This window comes from Chlorocebus sabaeus, chromosome 25, assembly GCF_047675955.1.
Source record: "Chlorocebus sabaeus isolate Y175 chromosome 25, mChlSab1.0.hap1, whole genome shotgun sequence".
Lineage (NCBI taxonomy): Eukaryota > Metazoa > Chordata > Mammalia > Primates > Cercopithecidae > Chlorocebus > Chlorocebus sabaeus.
This window is the reverse complement of record NC_132928.1, coordinates 78,449,184-78,467,736: the sequence shown is the minus strand read 5'-3', so window position 1 is coordinate 78,467,736 and position 18,553 is coordinate 78,449,184. Positions and strand designations below refer to the sequence as shown.

At 40.4% G+C, this 18,553-nt stretch overlaps 1 protein-coding gene across 2 annotated transcripts in view; it reads left to right on the top strand.

Moving 5' to 3' along the window:
- Window positions 1-18,553, top strand: part of GREM2 (gremlin 2, DAN family BMP antagonist) — a 124,059-nt gene that overhangs the window by 98,297 nt on the left and 7,209 nt on the right. The window lies entirely within an intron of this gene.

The following is an 18,553-nucleotide window of genomic DNA, read 5'->3' as shown; positions in this document are numbered from 1 at the left end:
TGGATCATACTGAGCACTTGATAAATAACAGTGCTAACAGTAATAACAAAAATTAAAACCCACAATTCTGGCTCAGAATTAAGGCTCACGTGCTGGCACTTACAGTTTTCTAGGCCTCTAAAGCCCTGAAACTTTCTCATAATTGGGAAATAATATAAATGAGGAGGTAGGTGATTTTTGTTGTTGTTGTTTAAATCTAGACAAGAGATTACAACCTGAGAAACAGCAAATCAAACAACACTCTTTTGGAGAGACACAGTCTATGCTGTTATGCTTTACTGAAAGTCCCTATGGAAGGAGTTTTCTTTCCAGATGCCCCCGAATATGTTTTTAAGGTTTCCTCATAAATGCTCTTCTAATAATATCACTCAAAATGAAAAGTCTTATGAAATCCCCAAGCAGATAAATAAGTTTAGGGAACAACAGAATACGAATAAAATCATCAGTATCCATTGAATGCCTCATTTTGATAAAGAGAAAACAGACTGGAATTTCAACATCAAATCTATTAATCAGCTGCTCAATTAAATCTATTAATCTATTATACAGTTGCTCATAATTGTGAATGTGCAGCTCTGGCCTAAGATCATTTTGCACTTCCTAAAGAATTACTACTAAGAGTCAGGGTTGAACTTGGTGCTGTGGCGCATGCCTCTAGACCTACCTACTGGGGATACTGAGGTGGGATAATTGCTTGAGCCCAGGAGTTTGAGGCCAGCCTGGGCAACATAACAAGACCCCATCTCTTAAAAAAAAAAAAAAAAAAAAAAAAAAAAAAAAAAAGTCAGGATTGGAGAGAACTCAATGACCTTGATTCCAAACCAAACTTCTCAGAAGTCCATGGAGTATACTTGGGGCATGGGGCGGGGGACTGCATGGGAGGTCTACCATAGAGGCTTAGCTCTTTCTCATTAGAAGAAAGATCCATGATTTCAATGACTGAGATCTAGAAACCTTTAGGAGCCAGAGGAATCATCACCTAGTAATTTAGCATCAACTCTGCGGTTTAGTGGTGGTCCTTTTTATGTTCAAGAGGGGGAATTGTTCAAACAATATAGTTGGTTTGAAATACTTCCAGGACCAATGCAAACACCAAGTGGGCTGCCCAGAAACCACACATTGTTTTCCTCAGACAAAAGATAATGATGCACTAATGAATTTTACCCTTTATTGCCCTCTCTGGAACACAGCCTCAGGAAGAAAACCCACAAAACCAAATTGTTAGTCCTCAAATTTACAATATTTTGCAATGACCCCTATCCCTTTTTCTTTAAGTGCTAGTACTTGGGTTAAGTATTTGTGTTGTTTTACTCATAAATTCCAACCTCATGTAATCTCAAAAGTGCCCTCCCAGAGAGAGAAAGGAAATGAGTAAATGAGGAAAAATAATAAAAATCTCCCTGATATAGAATACCTCCAAGAGGCTTAAAGCACTTCTGAGATATTATCTAATTCTGAAGTACTTTGATCTCATTAAAGGGGGAGAAAGTAACGGATTATTTTAACTATGGAGAGTGAAAGCGAGGCAAAAAGAAGTTGGACTAGTAGGTCCACTTAATAAAGATCATTTAGTAAATAATCAAAACTATGAATGGAGGAAATTAGTACCCAATTAATTAGACTTGTGAAAGTGTATGTATTGAGGATTTACAGGATTTGTTGGAATCATTTGTAGTTGTTTTATTGAAGAGCAAGCTTCATGGCACAATTACACATCACTTGGACTGAAATCACCCACAACCCTTCCTTAACCTTGTCGGTCCCCCTCCCCATTCCAGCTGCTATTTCTGTCCTATGTGTTTGTAAAACCTCCAAAAAGTCTTGCTAATAGGTATGGTTTCTACATCCTCACCTCTTTCCTATTTAATGTGGCTTTATTTTCAAAACGCTTCCACTGAAAGTGTTCTTGTTAAAATGTGTTTTGTTTTGTTCAGTTTTTGTTTGTTTGTTTGTTTGTTGTTTGAGATAGAGGCTTGCTCTGTAGCCCAGGCTGGAGTGCAGAACCACAGACGCCGGAGGGCAGAGGCACAGAGGCCGGAGTGCAGAGCCACAGAGGCTGGAGTGCAGAGGAGATCGAGCTCATTGCAGCCTTGATTTCTTGGGTTCAAACCGTCCTTCTGCCTTGGCCTCCTGAGTATCTGGGAATACAGGTGTGCACCTCCAAGTCCAGCTAATTTTAAAATTTTTTGTAGAGATGGGGTTTCACCATGTTGCCCAAACTGGTCTTGGGTTCCTGGCCTCATGCAATCCTCCCGCTTTGCCATCTTGAAGTGCTGGGATTACAGGTGTGAGCTACTGCTCCTGGCCTTCTTGTTAAAGTTGACAGTTCTCTTTAGAAGACTGGAGGACCACAGAGCTGTTTCTTCTACCTCTTGTTCTTCTCTAGTTTCTGTCTAAATATGTTCATCCATATCCCTAACTTTAAGCATTGTTCTTACTCCAGTGTGTACATTTCACTCTCACCTTTCACATAAACTTTAGAAAACCTGAGTTTTTCAAATGTAAAACTAATAGACATCTCACCCTTAACATGGCCAAAATTGAACCCTTGAGTTCTGGCCCAAACCTCTTCTTCCTCTAGTCTTGCTTACTTCAAAAATTTTGCTCCACTCTCACCTCTAGTGGAAGATATGACACGTTGTTTTTATTTCTGAAACACTCTTTTTTGTTTTTTTTTTGTTTTTTTTTGAGATGGAATCTCTCTATTGTTGCCCAGGCTAGAGTACAATGATGTGATCTCAGCTCACTGAAACCTCCACCTCCTGAGTTCAAGCGATTCCCCTGCCTCAGCCTCCCGAGTAACTGGGATTATAGGTGTGTGCCACCATGCCTGGCTAATTTTGTCTTTTTCATAGAGATAGGGTTTCATCATGTTGGCCAGGCTGGTCTTGAAGTCCTGATCTCAGGTGATCCACCTGCCTCAGCCTCCCAAAGTGCTGGAATTGTAGTCGTGAGCCACCATGCCCAGACTATTTCTGGAATACTCTTAAAGCCATTTCTGTTTCTTTTTCTCCACCACTACCACCCTAGTGCAGACCATCATTATTTTTCATTTGTAGATGATTCCAGTAATTCCTAAATTGTCTTTCACTTCCATTCTCACCAATATACCTTCCTTTCTCTATAAAGCAGTTAAGAGTTAAGTTTCCAAGACATAAAATTAGATGATGTCACTTTGCTACTCTAAACCCTGTTTTGGCTTTTCACCAAATATACAAAAGAATCCAAACATTTATCAGAGTCCATAAGACCATGCGTGATCTGGTCGCCATCTGCCTCATCCTCACTTCTGGATACTTCCCCCCTCACACAGTAAGTTCCACCCATTCTGGCCTTACTCTTGGTTTTTGGTTTTTTTTTTTTTCATTTTTTTTTTTTATTTTTATTTTTATTTTTTTTTGTTTTTGTTTTGAGACGGAATCTAGCTCTGTCGCCAGGCTGGAGTGCAAGGGCGTGTTCTCGGCTCACTGCAACCTCTGCCTCCTGGGTTCAAATGATTCTCCTGCCTCAGCCTCCTGAGTAGCTACAGGCACGTGCCACCACGCCCAGCTAATTTTTAGTAGAGATCGGGTTTCACCATTTTGGCCAGGATGATCTTGATCTCTTGACCTCGTGATCCGCCTACCTCGGCTTCCCAAAGTGCTGGGATTACAGGCGTGAGCCACTGCGCCCGGCCGCCTTTCTCGTCTAAGAACATGAAGTTTGTCCTCAGCCCAGTTCATTCTCATGCTAGCTCTTCTCTCTTCTCACACATCTGGGTATCATCCCTGCCTGTTATTCAGGTCTCACATTGCAAGCCGTAGGGAAGTCCCCTAACCATTCAATCTAATTATGTCCTACCCCACACCATTCTCTCTACCATTGTCTCTTTATTATGCCCTTCGTAGAACTTCCTGCTATCTGAAAATATTTTATATCATTTACTAGTTTATTATCTGTATATCCTTTCTAGAATGTAAATTCTAGGAAAGACAAGAGCATATCTGCTGCATTCCTAGTGCCTACCACTGCACCTGGCACATAGTAGGCTCACAATAAGTATGTGTTGAGAATGAATTAATTTACATCTCCTTGAAAGTGCTAAAGTGGTGTAGTCTAATGGAGAGTTCAGGAACAGGAATTGGGATTCTAGAGGATATGAAATTTCTACTAATATCAGGGCCATAACTTTAAAAATAAAAACTTAAAAGAAATGTATAACAAATTCTGTCAACGAACTGAAATATGAATGTATTTTACACGACAACTTATATGGAATGATTCTGGAAACTTTTTTATATACAGCATTTCAAACAAGTAAGATCTCAAATGTCATATTGCTTTTATCGTTGTTTTTTTCTTTAAATCAATGTGTCACGGAAGTAAGACTGTATTACAATTAGCACAAAGCAGAGCAAGCTGCATTCAGTGGTTCCAATTCTTTTCATTAAAGTCCTCTGCTTGTAAGTTCTGTGACAGAAAGCTCAAGTGTGAAAAACCAGAATTATCTGGAGGGCTTGTTAAACAGGGCTCCAAAGCACCTCATCTCTTTCACAGAGTTTCTCATTCACTAGGTCTGCGGGCGGCGGCACCAAATGTGCGTTTCTAACAAGTTCTCAGATGATGTTTATACTACTGGTCAGGGAACCTCACTTTAAGAAACTGATCAAGATGAGTAAGTTATTCATTGTGAAAAGAAGGAAAGAAGCTTAGTAGTAGGAAAATAGATGGAATTTTACCTATAACTCCGGAATGATTCTACTAGCCCGGTGCTGAGTTATCCAGACAAGTCGCTTTTTATTTTTAAATTTTATATTTTCTATTAATATTAATTTCTACAAATAGCAAATTTCTACAAATAGCAAATAATTTTTGTAACCAAACTAAAATTAATTTAAAGACAAAAGGATTAAGTTTTTAAAAAAGAAAAGCTGGTTAACTTGGTTCATACCTATTGCCACTTTCTACTTAATGCAGATGTCTCTTTTTTGTCTCCTGGAAGAATAATCACAAAACCTTCATTTACGTATTTTCTCAGAGAAAAAGAGAACAATATTTGATTTTTTATTAATTTAAATGTTAAGCACAAACTGAATTTGTTCATCGAATAGTTTTAAAACAAGTGGAACTTTTAAATCTCCATTTTAATTAATGTCTCTGCTAATTCATTTCTTTTAATTGAGGTGAAATTCACATGACATAACATTAACCATCTTAAGCGTACAATTCGGTAGCCTTTAGTACTGAAAAGTGTTGCAAAGTTTTGCAACCACCAGCTCTATCTAGTTCCAAAACATTTTTATTGCACCCAAGAGAAACCCTGTACTCATTAAAGAGCTGTTCTCCCTTTCTCCCTCCACCCCCATCCCCTGCAACCACCAATCTGCAAACTGTCCCTATGGGTTTACATATTCCAGATACCATTTGCTTTTTTTTTTTTTTTTTTTTTTTTGGAGACGGAGTCTCACTCTGTCACCCAGGCTGGAGTGCAGTGGCGTGATCTCGGCTCACTGCAAGCTCCACCTCCTGGGTTCACGCCATTCTCCTGCCTCAACCTCCCGGGTAGCTGGGACTACAGGTGCCTGCCACCACGCCCGGCTAATTTTTTTTGTATTTTTAGTGGAGACGGGGGTTTCACCATGTTAGCCAGGATGGTGTCGATCTCCTGACCTCGTGATCCACCTGCCTCGGCCTCCCAAAGTGCTGGGATTACAGGCGTGAGCCACCGCACCCCGCCTACCATTTGCTTTTTAAAGAGCTACAATTATTTTTTAAAATGGATGTATTGAGTAAGAATACTTCTCCCTGTCTCTCTGCTCACTGGTCTTAGCTTTGCTCTGGAGTAGCCCAGGAAGGCTTAACTATAGCTTCCACAGGACAGCACTTCAAATATTTGACAGCAGCTCTTAGGGATCACGATTTCTTCACACCCCATCACTACCCTCTCCAGTACTAACTTCCACCAAATACATATGATCTTCTTCATATTGAATATGTAGAATTCCTTCTATGACCCCTTCCACCATAACAGACGCCTGCCTACGGATTCTCTTCTGTTTCTTAAGTTCCCATTCAATGTGTGTTGCCTGAAAGAGATTCGAATTTCATGGGAAAGTGGGGAGAGAAAGGGGCAGGGAGGTCATTAAGAGTCAAATGAGCACTGGACGAGGTGGCTCATGCTTGTAATCCCAGCACATTGGGAGGCTGAGGCGGGTAGATCACCTGAGGTTGGGAGTTCAAGACCAGCCTGACCAACACGGAGAAACCCTGTTTCTACTAAAAGTACAAAATCAGCAGGGCTTGGTGGCACATGCCTGTAATTCCAGCTACGCGAGAGGCTGAGGCAGGAGAATCGCTTGAACCCAGGAGGCAGAGGTTGCGGTGAGCTGAGATTGTGCCATTGCACTATAGCCTGGGCAACAAGAGTGAAACTCTGTCTCCAAAAAAAAAAAAAGAATCAAATGAGCTGGCTCCTGGGCAGACCTCTGTGTGAACATGCATGCTGACCTTCACTACACATGAGCTGGAGTGAGCCAGGTCCCTGGTTCATACCCCATCCACTGGGCTTGGCGCAGGGGCCTCTCTCAACATGACCCTCCATAGAGCTGCAGAGGCACCGCACACAGGCTGGAGAAGAAAGGCATCCTAATTGGAAACACATGTCACAATTACTTTCAAATCATCTCCCTCACATCTTCCTGTCACAAATCATTAAAGAAGTCCTCTACTCTAAACATGGGGAAATTGCTCAAAGAAAGAAGAGATGTTAGATCTAAATTTCAATTAACTCTAACACTGATTGCTATGTATCACTGCATTAGTCTCTGGTCCTTATTAATGAGGATGTAATTAATGAAGTTTGCCCCAGGCAATGGACCAGAGCACAGATAATTACATTTTAGACAAATAATTTGGGCTTTGTTTTTCAGAGTATGGGGTGCTTATTAAAAATATCAATTCTCAGGTTCCAGCTCAGATCTTGAGTCAGGGAATTCCGGAAGTACGTGGACCTGGAATCTGCATTCCCAGGTGTGTTGTGTTCATAATGAAGTTTGAGATCCACTTATAAAAGAAAAAGAGAGTCCTTTATTGAATTTGTGTTGCATACAAGTAATAGATTGTTAATAGAACTTGCTCTATGGAAAAATGTGCCAATACTTGTGTTTGGAAACAATGTATTAAAAATACTTGATAAGCTTGGCTTAAGGTATAACTGGTTCTGTTTGATGTTAACGAGAAACATTCTCTACAAATACTTCAAAAGTTCAGTAGAAGTCTTTTTTATTTACATTATTTATAATTAGGCCGATCCTAGGAAAGATCTAAACAGAGTTATAAAAGGCAGAATGGACACGAAACATCATGAGCACATGTGCACTCGGTAAATATTTGCTGCATGAATGGTACACTTAACATTTGCTTTATTTCCAAAATAAAAAGGCCAAGGAATGATTCTCCTAACCTCCCAGACTTTCCCCTTCTCAAATATCAGTTATATTCTGGCTATTTGAATATGAGCAAATACAACATCTACAGTTTCTCTGAAACATTAGATGTGTATTCTTCCATTCAGTAAATATGTATTGGTCATCTACTATGTGTCCAGGACCTGTGCTAAAATCCAGGGATACGGTGGTGAACAAAACAGATTTAGTCTCTACCCTGATGGAGTTTTGCATTGTAGAGAGCTAGTAAGTTAGGTATTTGGAGGAGAAGGTTAATTATTTGAGAAACAAGCAAAATTTCAGAAAAAGTAGAGGGAACTTCAAGTCCAGGCACCAACTTGGCACGTACCTCATTGTTTAGCTTTTCAGGAGGATGTATCTTGGGTTTCCAATGCTGTGGGTCAGAAAATACTTTCCATCCTCTCTAGTTATTTCATTTGCTTCACTTAGAGCAGATCCTTAAATATTTGGAAGGGCAGACGAATTATGGTTTATCAGCAACATTTTAAAGCATAGTCAGTAGGATTCTGTACACATTGTCTTCAATTCTTCCTCACTGCAATCTTGTTTCCCTCCCACCCCCACCCTCCTTCTCTGAAATTCTTCCACCAAGGTGACGTCTCTCCATCCAGTGAAGACTTTTCAGCCTTTCTCTCATCTGCCTTCTTATAGCCTTTGCTATTCCTGCTTTTCCTTGTCTTCTTCTGTAGATTTCCTTACTTCCTTGAAAACCTGGTATTCCGGCCAGGCACAGTGACTCATGCCTATAATCTCAGCATTTTGGGAGGCCGAGGCGGGTGTATCACTTCAGGTCAGCAATTTGAGACCAGCTTGGCCAACATGGTGAAACCCTGTCTCTATTAAAAATACAAAAATTAGCCAGGTATGGTGGCACACGCCTGTAATCCCAGCTACTCGGGAGGCCGAGGCAGGAGAATCGTTTGAACCCAGGAGGCAGAGGTTGCAGTGAGCCGAGATCGTGCCACTGCACTCCAGCCTGGGTGACAGAGCGAGAGAAAGAGAGAAAGAGAGAGAGGAGGGAGGGAGGGAAGGAGGGAGGGAGGGAGGAAGGAAGGAAGGAAGGCAGGCAGGCAGGCAGGCAGGCAAGCTGGTGTTCCCCTGAGTTTCACGCTCAGCCCACTTTTCTTCTTACTCTACCACTCAGTAATCTTATTACCCACACGGAGCTGGGCATCGCTGCAGAGCAATTTTCTGAGGCCCATGTTCTACCAGGCATCTTTCATTCCTTGTGCCATAGAAACTCCCTGTCCCGCCCCAGACCAGCTCTTCCTCTGATATTCTCTATCATGGTGAATACCAGCCCCCGCTCCAGCCCCATCATCCAGTTGCCTGAAGCAGCTACCTAGATATCCCCCTTCTTCATTGCTGCATCCACTCAATCCCTTCAACACACTAAAGCCCAAACATCTAAAATGTTTCCTTCACCCCCACCCCATCACCACTTAGCCCAGGCTCACGTTGTCTTTCATGGCTGACTCAAACCGCCAATTCCCTGGCCTCCAATATCAGGTTTATTGTCCCTTTTCGTTTCTTTGTCTTATTCCGGGGATGAAGTCAATGTCTTATTCCTCTTTGTATCTCAGACCTTACGAAGGCGCATGGAACGTGTAAAATGAATGAATGAATAAATTAATGTGCACAACTTTAACAAAAGTGCTGCCTAGCATAGGCTCCTACATGGAGAATGATTTCGGAATTGGTATTCATTTTTAATACGTTTTCAACACTTTTTTTTTCTTCACTTTTTCCATAACTCCATATCCACTGGCATGTTTTAAGTCTCCTGGTTGTCTCTGATTATGTTTGTTTTCCTTGGTCGAGAGCCTTGAATTTGCACTCTAATTTGTCTGAATTCAGCATCAGTTGTCAATAAAGCTAACTTGAAAAAGGCAGGGTGCGTAAGACTTAACACCGACCAAACCAGACTTCTTGTTTCAATTAAATTACTTAATATGGGACTTTCCAGTCCTCTATGGACCCATTAGCTAATAGACTGTTTTGAAAAACTGTCAGGAAAGAGAGGCTGCAGAATTCAAGAGACGTGAGTGAGTGACTAGGAGAGGAATGAAGCCTGAGGTCTTTCTTTATAAAAACATTTTCATGTGGACATAAAATTTTTATGTATCAAAGAGTTCAAGAATGACTTATTCTTCTTGCCCAGAATCATTAATGCAATTCTCATGCTTGCAAATAATAATAATTTAATAATATACTTTAATATACTTCAGTGTACTGTTCTCCAAACATTTTTAGTTCTAAATCTATGACCTCTCACACACTTTTTAGTAGACATCTAAAATTTGCAGTGGATATTAAAGAGTATTGCAAACTGAATCTTTTAAAATAAAATGGTTAAACCACGTTTTAAAATGTCTCCAGAGGAATATAAATACCATTGCTATTTTATACCCATGATTATACATTTTTTAAGAAAAATACACGTAGAAATACTCCTTTAAAAGAAATTTTACATTTTTTCTCCTTAATTCATATTTTATTGTAGTTCTACTCATAGAACTATTTCATAACAGGTTTTATATCTAAAAGGCTTTTCACCATATCATTCTTTTCTTTTCTTTTTTTCCTATCATTCTTTTCTGTGATAAAAGGAATGCATGTAGATTTTGATTTTAATTCTGTGGTCAGATGTAAGTATTTAAATTTTGGGGATTAATTTTTTTAATTTGGGGATTTAATTTGGGGTTTAATTTTGGCTCTTTGGATTGATTACACATTAGAGTGAAGAACAGCATTTGATAAAAAAGGCATAAATACACCCAGCAATGCTGAAAAAAAGGAGACAAAATGGCATAAATATGTTATAAATTTAGTAAATAATTATTAAATACAAAAAGGTAAATTTCAATGATTTTTGTCTCTGAAATAGATGCCCCATGAATGGAGTTTTTTAATTGTTGTTTTTGTGTTCATACAGGAATACTACTTTTTCCTAGAAAGGAGACAGGGCTCAGCAGAAATTCCCTACTTTATGTGTGTATGTAGACATATATGATTATATAGTATAATCATATATGCAATATATGCTGTATTAGTCAGCTATAAAGAAATATCTGAGAATGGGTAATGTATAAAGAAAAGAGATTTAATTGGCTCACAGTTCCGCAGGCTGCACAGGACACATGATGTTGGCATCTGCTCAGCTTCTGGGGAGGCCTCAGGAAACTTACAGTCATGGCAGAAGTTGAAGCGGGAGCCAGCACTTCTCACATGGCCGGAGCAGGAGGAAGAGAGAGATAGGGGAGGTGCCACACACTTCTAAACAACTAGCTCTCGTGACATCTCTATCATGAGCACAGCACTAGGGGAATGATACTAAACCATGAGAAACTGCCCCCATGATCCAATCACCTCCCACCAGGCCTCACCTCCACCACTGGGGATTATAATTTGACATAAGATTGGGGCGGGGGCATAGATCCAAACTATATCATCTATTATATATAATATATATACTAAGAAAATGTGTTCACATAAATAGAATATAATACAATGCATTTTCTTAATAGCAATGTCTTGATTTCTTAAAATCCTTCAAACTTAGATGTGAAAAAAATCTAACAGCAATCATTATCAAAAAATTATTTTTGGTGATATATTAGCTGTTAATGTAATTAGATTCTCCTTTAATTTTAGTTTAAAGAAAATTATGGGAAACAGCCTGACTTGCAAAAGGCATTGATTAGTCATTTACTTTTTAGTGAGGGTAACAATATTTAGAATTCTCCCTTTGCTTGGTGCCCTAGAGCCTTTGTTGTATGTTAGGCGATACACCACAATAAGAGTGGGTTGGATGGGAGCTATCACTTTCTTTTGTCAAGTGCAAGAAGAGAGGCAGGAAAGGATAATCTGTCCATTCCATTGTAGGCACTTCCTCAAGCAGATCTCGTGGAAGAAAAGAAATGGAAGTTGAGGATTTGTATAGTGATTCCCCTAAAATTACCCTTGTACACATACTTCTTGGAAAGCCTACGTGTAGCCCCTGAGGATTAGACATATGCTGATTTGAAGACCAATTACCCAGAATTGTTGTAGTAGTTAAGATGAGAAATAATAAAGAATATTAGATCAGTGATTGAAGGAGCAAAGAGGAGTGGAAAACACTTTGAAATAAAAGGAAGATAAGGACTTGCAAAAATTAATAGTACTGAACAGTTTTTTTTCCATTTTTTCAAATATTCCATTTGTCATAATTATGTTCACTTCTGATTTTGATACCTAGATATGCATTAAATTATTGTGATTAAATGCTTATGTAGAAAGTATCACTTCTGTTGAGAATTAAGCCAGTTTCAAGCTCTTCTTTATAGTTTTTAAAAATAGTAAAAACATCGCATCTTTACTAGTGTAGGTAAAATCTACCCAATCATCCAGTCTTTCATTCATTCATAAATTAATGAACATTTAAAACTATGCTCTAGACCCACTGTGAGTGACTGTGGAAACAAAAATTACATACCCCTCTCTTCCAATTACTTAGACTCCAGTAGGGGAGAAAATGTGCAGACAATAGCTACACCCTGTCTATTGGCTCTATTAAGGCAGTCTGTCATGACAATGGCAAAAATAAAGAGCACAGGAAACATGCATGGTTTCACAAAGCACATAGTATTTTAATGAAACCTAAGTGACTAACAGTGGCCAGAGAAATAATATTTCAGGCTAAAGCAATAGCTATTTGGGAGTGGAAAGCAGCCTTGCATGTGGTAGATAGAACACATAGTTTTGTGCGTTTCAAGCATAAGGTGTAAGGTAAAGGGATACTATCTGATGAGACAGGAAGAAGATAAAGATTGCAGAAGGCCTATGCATTGTGCCAAAGGCTTTGAACTTGTTTGTAAGTGATGGGAAATCTTTAAAGGGTTTAATATGAAGGAATAACACAGACAGATTTGCATGTTAAAATGTCCACTCCGATAGGAGTTGAGAAGATGGATCTGAGAGTGAGAGTCGGAAGGGAGAAGGCAGGCCAGTGAAGAGACTATCACCATGTTCGGATGATGAGGATCTAAACCAAAGTGGTAACAGTGGCATTAAGAAGTGAGGCATGAAAGAAAATGAGGTCTTGTTGATGGATTTAATATATGGGAAGATAAACTGGGATACTCTCCAGTAGCTATACAAAAGTGATTTAAATACTAAAGACTTTAACTCACGAACACGAAGTCCAGAGGTAAGCAGTTCCAGGGCTGCTGAGTACAGTGGCTTAATAACATAATCAAGAATCCAGTTGCTTTCTATTTTGTGCTCTATACTGCAAAGATGTGACTTGCGTCCCATGCTTGCCCCCTCATGGAAGCTGCTATAGCCTCAGTCATCACATCCTTGCCTAACCACAATAAAGACCTGAACAGTAGTTTCTCCTGGCATGTCTCTTTTTATTAGGGAATAAAAATCTTTCCAAGGAGGCTGCACCCTGCCTCACAGTTACCTTTTTGTCCATGCCTAAATCAGTCGCTTGCAAGGAGAGTGGAATAACCAGTTGGCTTGGACTAACCAACTTTCAACTCCATGGTGTGTAGAAAGGTCTATGAAGAACTCCAAATCCTATACCTGAACAAATTGCGGTTCTGTTAGTGAGGAAGAATGGAGATCTTGACTCTCAGGAAGTAAGTGAATAGAATCTGTTCAAATTCAACTTTCTGGTTGAGGTGAAAGGATCGGTGCTGTTCTGTTCATTGGGATAGCATCTATCAGAGAAGGAGCAGATGAGTGGGAAGATATGATGAGATTTGGAACATATGGAATTTGAGGTGCCTACAGGACATTTGGGGAATGTTTGATAGGCAGCTGAGTAGAGGGTCTATGAGTCATGAGCAGAGAGCTAGTTGAAGTCGTAGGCATGAATGAAATTCTTAGTGGAAGTGTGAGGAATGAGAAGACAGGGTTATGGAAAAATTCTTGGGGAACACCAACTTTTAAGAGGAGAGCACAGAAAGAAAAATCACGAAAAGATATTGGAAGAGTAAAGCAAAATAATTAAAAATATTTTCTCAAGAGTTCCAGAGGAAAAAGGGGTTACAGTGACAGTTTCGTCAGGCTTTGCTATGTGCTCTGTCACCATTCCTCCAAACTATCATACAGCAAGTATAATGAAGTAGCTTGAAGTAAGAGTGAACAGGAAGAATTGGTGGGTTGTATAGACAGGATTTTTTTTTTTTTTTTTTTTTTTTTTTTTGAGACAGTCTTGCACTTTTGCCCAGGCTGGAGTGCAGTGGCGCGATCTCGGCTCACTGCAAGTTCCTCCTGCAAGCTCCTCCTCCGGGGTTCAAGCGATTCTCCTGTCTCAGCCTCCCAAATAGGTGGGACTACAGGCATCTGCCACCACGCCCGGCTAATTTTCTGTACTTTCAGTAGGGACAGGGTTTCACCATGTTAGCCAGGATGGTCTCAATCCCCTGACCTCGTGATCCGCCCGCCTCGGCCTCCCAAAGTGCTGGGATTACCCTAAGCCACTGCGCCCGGCCTGGACAGGATGTTTTTGATTTTGTTTAAAGCATTTTAGACAGGCCTCTCGAATTTTTATGTATACAGAGACAGAAAATCTATACTCTGCTCCCAGGGCAGTGGACATCTGCTATTTTAGCTCTCACTGGACACAGAATGCTGTCCAAGGAAGGTCGAAGAAGGGGTCTTTGGGGTGTGGAATCACGATAGCATGATTGGTGTTTCGGGCAGCAGCCTAAAATCTTTATCTGAAAAAAATAGATATATTTAGGTACTGCCTAATGGCTGCAGAGCACAATGTCACTGGCTGTAAAATTCTAATGGATGGCTTCTGATTTCTTCCCCCCTTTCAAATAAAACTCATGGTCCTTTTTGCTCAGAGGGTTCTTGGGTTTTGATGTGATTTCAGTGCCACGTTCCTCCTGACAGCAACAGGGTCCAGAGGGTGGCAAGTGCCATTAACACCATTTTACAGGGGAGAACCCGGAGAAGCCTGGGAGTGAGTCACATAGGGTCACAACAAGGGCAGCTCAGGGCCCAGAAACCACGTTCTCCCACCCATCCCCACGTGGATGTGACCTAGAGAGAAGCAGCCCATGTGTGTAGAAACACACAGCTTTCCAAGAGCTTCCTCATTCATCTCCTTATTTCATTTAATGCTTTGCTGCCATCTTGCTTTAGCATTCCATTTCCTATCCTGAATTTATCCCAACAATTTCTTCAAAGATTTAGAACGTTGATTACAAATTCCCTAATGATGCATTTGCTGTCCAGAAGTCAAAGTAAGTAATGGTAGTATCATTTCTTCTCTGTTGAAAACCTTTTTAAGAAAACATAATATAATTTTTCCAGATGAAATTAAACTTCTCCTGGAACAAAATGATAGTCAATGTTCCACTCAGGCAATGTCACTTGGAAAAGTAAATGAATCCATTTGGATTTCAAACTTCTGAGTCATGTGGGATGCCCTGATCTTTCTGCTTTGAAGTCTCAAGTCACTTCCTATTATTTCCATGACAGTTCAGAAGATTTATAGTTAGAACTTCTTAGTTTTCCTTTCCTCGTATTTTAATTTCTCTCACTTCAGGTAAGTTGTAATCATTTATTTTCAGTCACACAGCCACGGCATTTAAGCTTGATGTACAATCAGAGAGATGCAAATTAAAAGAATCATAAGACACCATCTCAAATGTTTCAGATAGGCAAAAGGTGATAAATCTGGTAATATCAAGAATTAGCAAGTACGTGCACCAGCAAGGACTCACACATTACCCAGGGGAAAGGATACTGGTACCAGCACTTGGAAAGCAACTTGGCACAACTTAGTCAAGCTCAAGTTGTACATATCCTATGACCCAGCATTTCCACTGCCCGGTGTCTCCTCTAGAAAAACTCTAACAGATGGGCATAAATAAACACATGCAAAAATGTTCAGTGCAGCACTATTGGCCATAGTGAAAAACTAGAAGGAAAATAACTCTTCCTCCATAAGCTGAATGAATAAACTGTGCTTTAATATTCAGTGGTGGGGATAAACAGGCTCCTTCTACAAATATCCATGTGCATAAAATCCCAAACACATATTTTTTGGGGAAAAAGTTGCAATAGAAGAGTGTGATATAATTTATGGAAAGATTATTGGCCAGGCACTGTAGCTCAGGCTTGTAATCCCAGCACCTTGGGAGGCCAAGGCAAACGGATCACTTGAGGCCAGGACTTCGAGACCAGCCTGGACAACATGGTAAAACCTTGTCTCTAATGAAAATACAAAAAAATTAGCCAGTCATGGTGGCGGGGGCCAATAATCCCAGTTACTCGGGAGGCTGAGGCAGGAGAATCACTTGAACCCAAGAGGCGGAAGTTGCAGTGAGCTGAGATTGCGCCATTGCACTCCAGCTTAGGCGACAAGAGCAAAACTGCGACTCAAAAAAATAAATAAATAAAAAGATTGTCCACACACACAAACATACTCTGATACACAGAACATAAGCAGCAAAAGCATCAACAGGAACGATGAATACCAACTTCAGGATGCTGGTCATCTCCGTGAGGGATGAGAGGAGATAGAGCATTTTAGCTTTACTTATATTACGTTTTCAAAACTGAAAGAGAGATTGCAAAATAAAAATGGGAAATGTCAGTATTGTTTTCATCTTTCTGGTGAGTACTTGTTATATTTTCTGTTTTGCTCTCTGTTTGAAATGTTTCATAGTTAGACATTTTAAAATTGAAAGCTACCTTTTTGGCAAAAGAGTTCAACGCTAAAGGGAAAGCAAAGAATGAATTGGACAGAAAATGTTTGGAGCAGGACTTAGCAAAGTATTTCTGTAAAAGGCCAGAAAGTAAATATTTTACACTATGGGCATTATATTATCATGTCTCCACCACTCACTCTGCCCTTATAGCACCAAAGCAGCCATAGACTAAACGAGTGGCTATGGCTGTGTTCCAATACAACTTTATTTACAAAACAGATCTCAGGTTAGGTTTGGCCTGTGGGCCATAGTTTGCCTTAGTTTATAGAAGCTGGAGGTAAGTGGTTACAGCAACCGAGCAATCTTTGGCTGCGAGGATGATCCTGGGGCCAAGAAACATCGACCTCTGTCTCTAAAGGTTTAAAATTGAAGAGCCAGACCACCACCCTCCCAGCCTAAGAATTCAAGTCATCGATGAAGTGCCTTTAGTAGCTGAGGCTGTGGCAGTACTAAGCTTCATAAAAATGACCTCTGAAGTGTAATCTTGTTGGGAGTTTTGTTGGGGAGATTTTTGTTAGGTTCTGCGATGGTTTTCACTTGGCTCATGGGAACAAGTTTATCCCAGATGTGCCTATCAGTGTTCAGCTCTTCAGTCCTGGGGACTTCCCTTCAACTTTCCAAGAATGCCATAAAATTCTCAGGTTGCAGAAAAAGTTTCAGCCCCACCCCATTCACCATTCCTGCACAGCCCAGGGCTACCTTGATTTGACTTCTAAAACTCAAGAAGGCCACTCTGGGAGTGAGTCCATCAGCTTCGCTGTACCCTTAGCCATTGGTCACTTGCATTTGCCTGTCAGGAAGGATGACTCAGCACTACTGTATTCTTTCCTAGAAATCAGGAAGCTTTATTGGTCAAGCTCCTATTGTAGAACCCCTCTTCAGGTCTTGCCACTTTTAGGAATGGCTGATAGAAGGGGCCTGTGATTGATTCTTTAGCTGCCTAAATACTAGCTTGCTTTGGCCTGTGCAGTCCTTATTCTGGTATCTACAGAGGCCAGGCCCGAGGGCGTTCACTTAAGAGGAAAGCACTTCCACTACCTCTCTTTGCACAACCAACTTTGGCCAACCCAGTCTGCTTAGACCATCAGCATTTATAGTCCTGGCACCCCTTGCAAATTGAGAACATCGTCAGGCCAGAAAGATGGTTAATAAAACCAACAGGATTTATTTATGAGTTTCTTCTGATACAAGCCAAATACAAGATGTGAGAATAAAATGAAGTATCCTCGTGCTGTCGTTACTGGCAAGGGTGGCAGCATTCCTGAGAGGTTAATTGTGTGCCAGCCATTTTTTTGAGTAGCAAAGTGGTTCAGGACAGAGCAGGACTTTCTATAAAGTGCTAAATTCAGGTCCTGGCGAGGCCACTGACATGCTTGCACAGGGATGGTTAGCGAACTGACAGAGGCGAGCACGTTCTTTCCGCTGGTGAACTTTGCACAGCCAAGGGCCAGCAGTGTAGGTGCTGTTAGCAGTTGCTGGCTCAACTGCCTTAATGCTCTGAAGTAGGAGGATACAGCCTCACAATCGCTCTGGGTCACCATGGCCAAACACCTCTTGCCTACTCACCTGTCTGACAGTGAGATGCCAGATCCTTGGCCATCTTACCATTGCTATGTGTGAAGGAGAAAAGAAACGAGATGTAGGAAAGGAAAAAGAGAAGAGACTGACTTGGCCCAGTCATCGAGATTTCCTCAACCTCTTTTCCTCCTTTCTGAAAATCGAAGGTTTGCATTTTTGCTTAGCTTCCCATGAGACACAACTTCTAAGGATGATGGCCAGATGTTTTGAAAACATGTTAATGAGTTCAAAGAATGCCCATCACCACATCTAATACTATTGGCTCTAAGAGTTTTTGCCTCAAATTGATCTGATTAACTCCATTAGCTCTGTCTTAGCTCCGTTCTCTCTGATAAGATCTAGGATCTGTTGAAGGAAAGCGTGCATTTTTGAGCCTATCAACCATACAAGTGAAGCTGTTACTGGAACTAGGAATCGAGGACCAGACTGACTCTGTCAATCTTTCCTGGCTGGGACTTGCAAATTCTTGGTTATGTTTACTCAGAATGTTAATAATTTCGGAAATTATTAAAATGGAACCAAAATACTTTCTTTTTAAGAGGCTATTGAGATCACAAATCATTCCACAAATATAATAAGCTATGTAAGCTGAGCAAGTCCAACACTCGACACTTGGCCTGAGCCAGCTGGAAGCGTGGCCACTTTCATATGACATTTCATGTGTGGAACTAAGGAGGCATGAGAAAAACCCTTTAAAAATGAGACTAAAATTTTAATAATTGTGCTGGACAAAATGTCTTTGCAAAAAACAAAACAAAACAAAACAAATTTCCTTTTTTTCTCCTTTCTGCTTTCAATTTTTTAATTTTA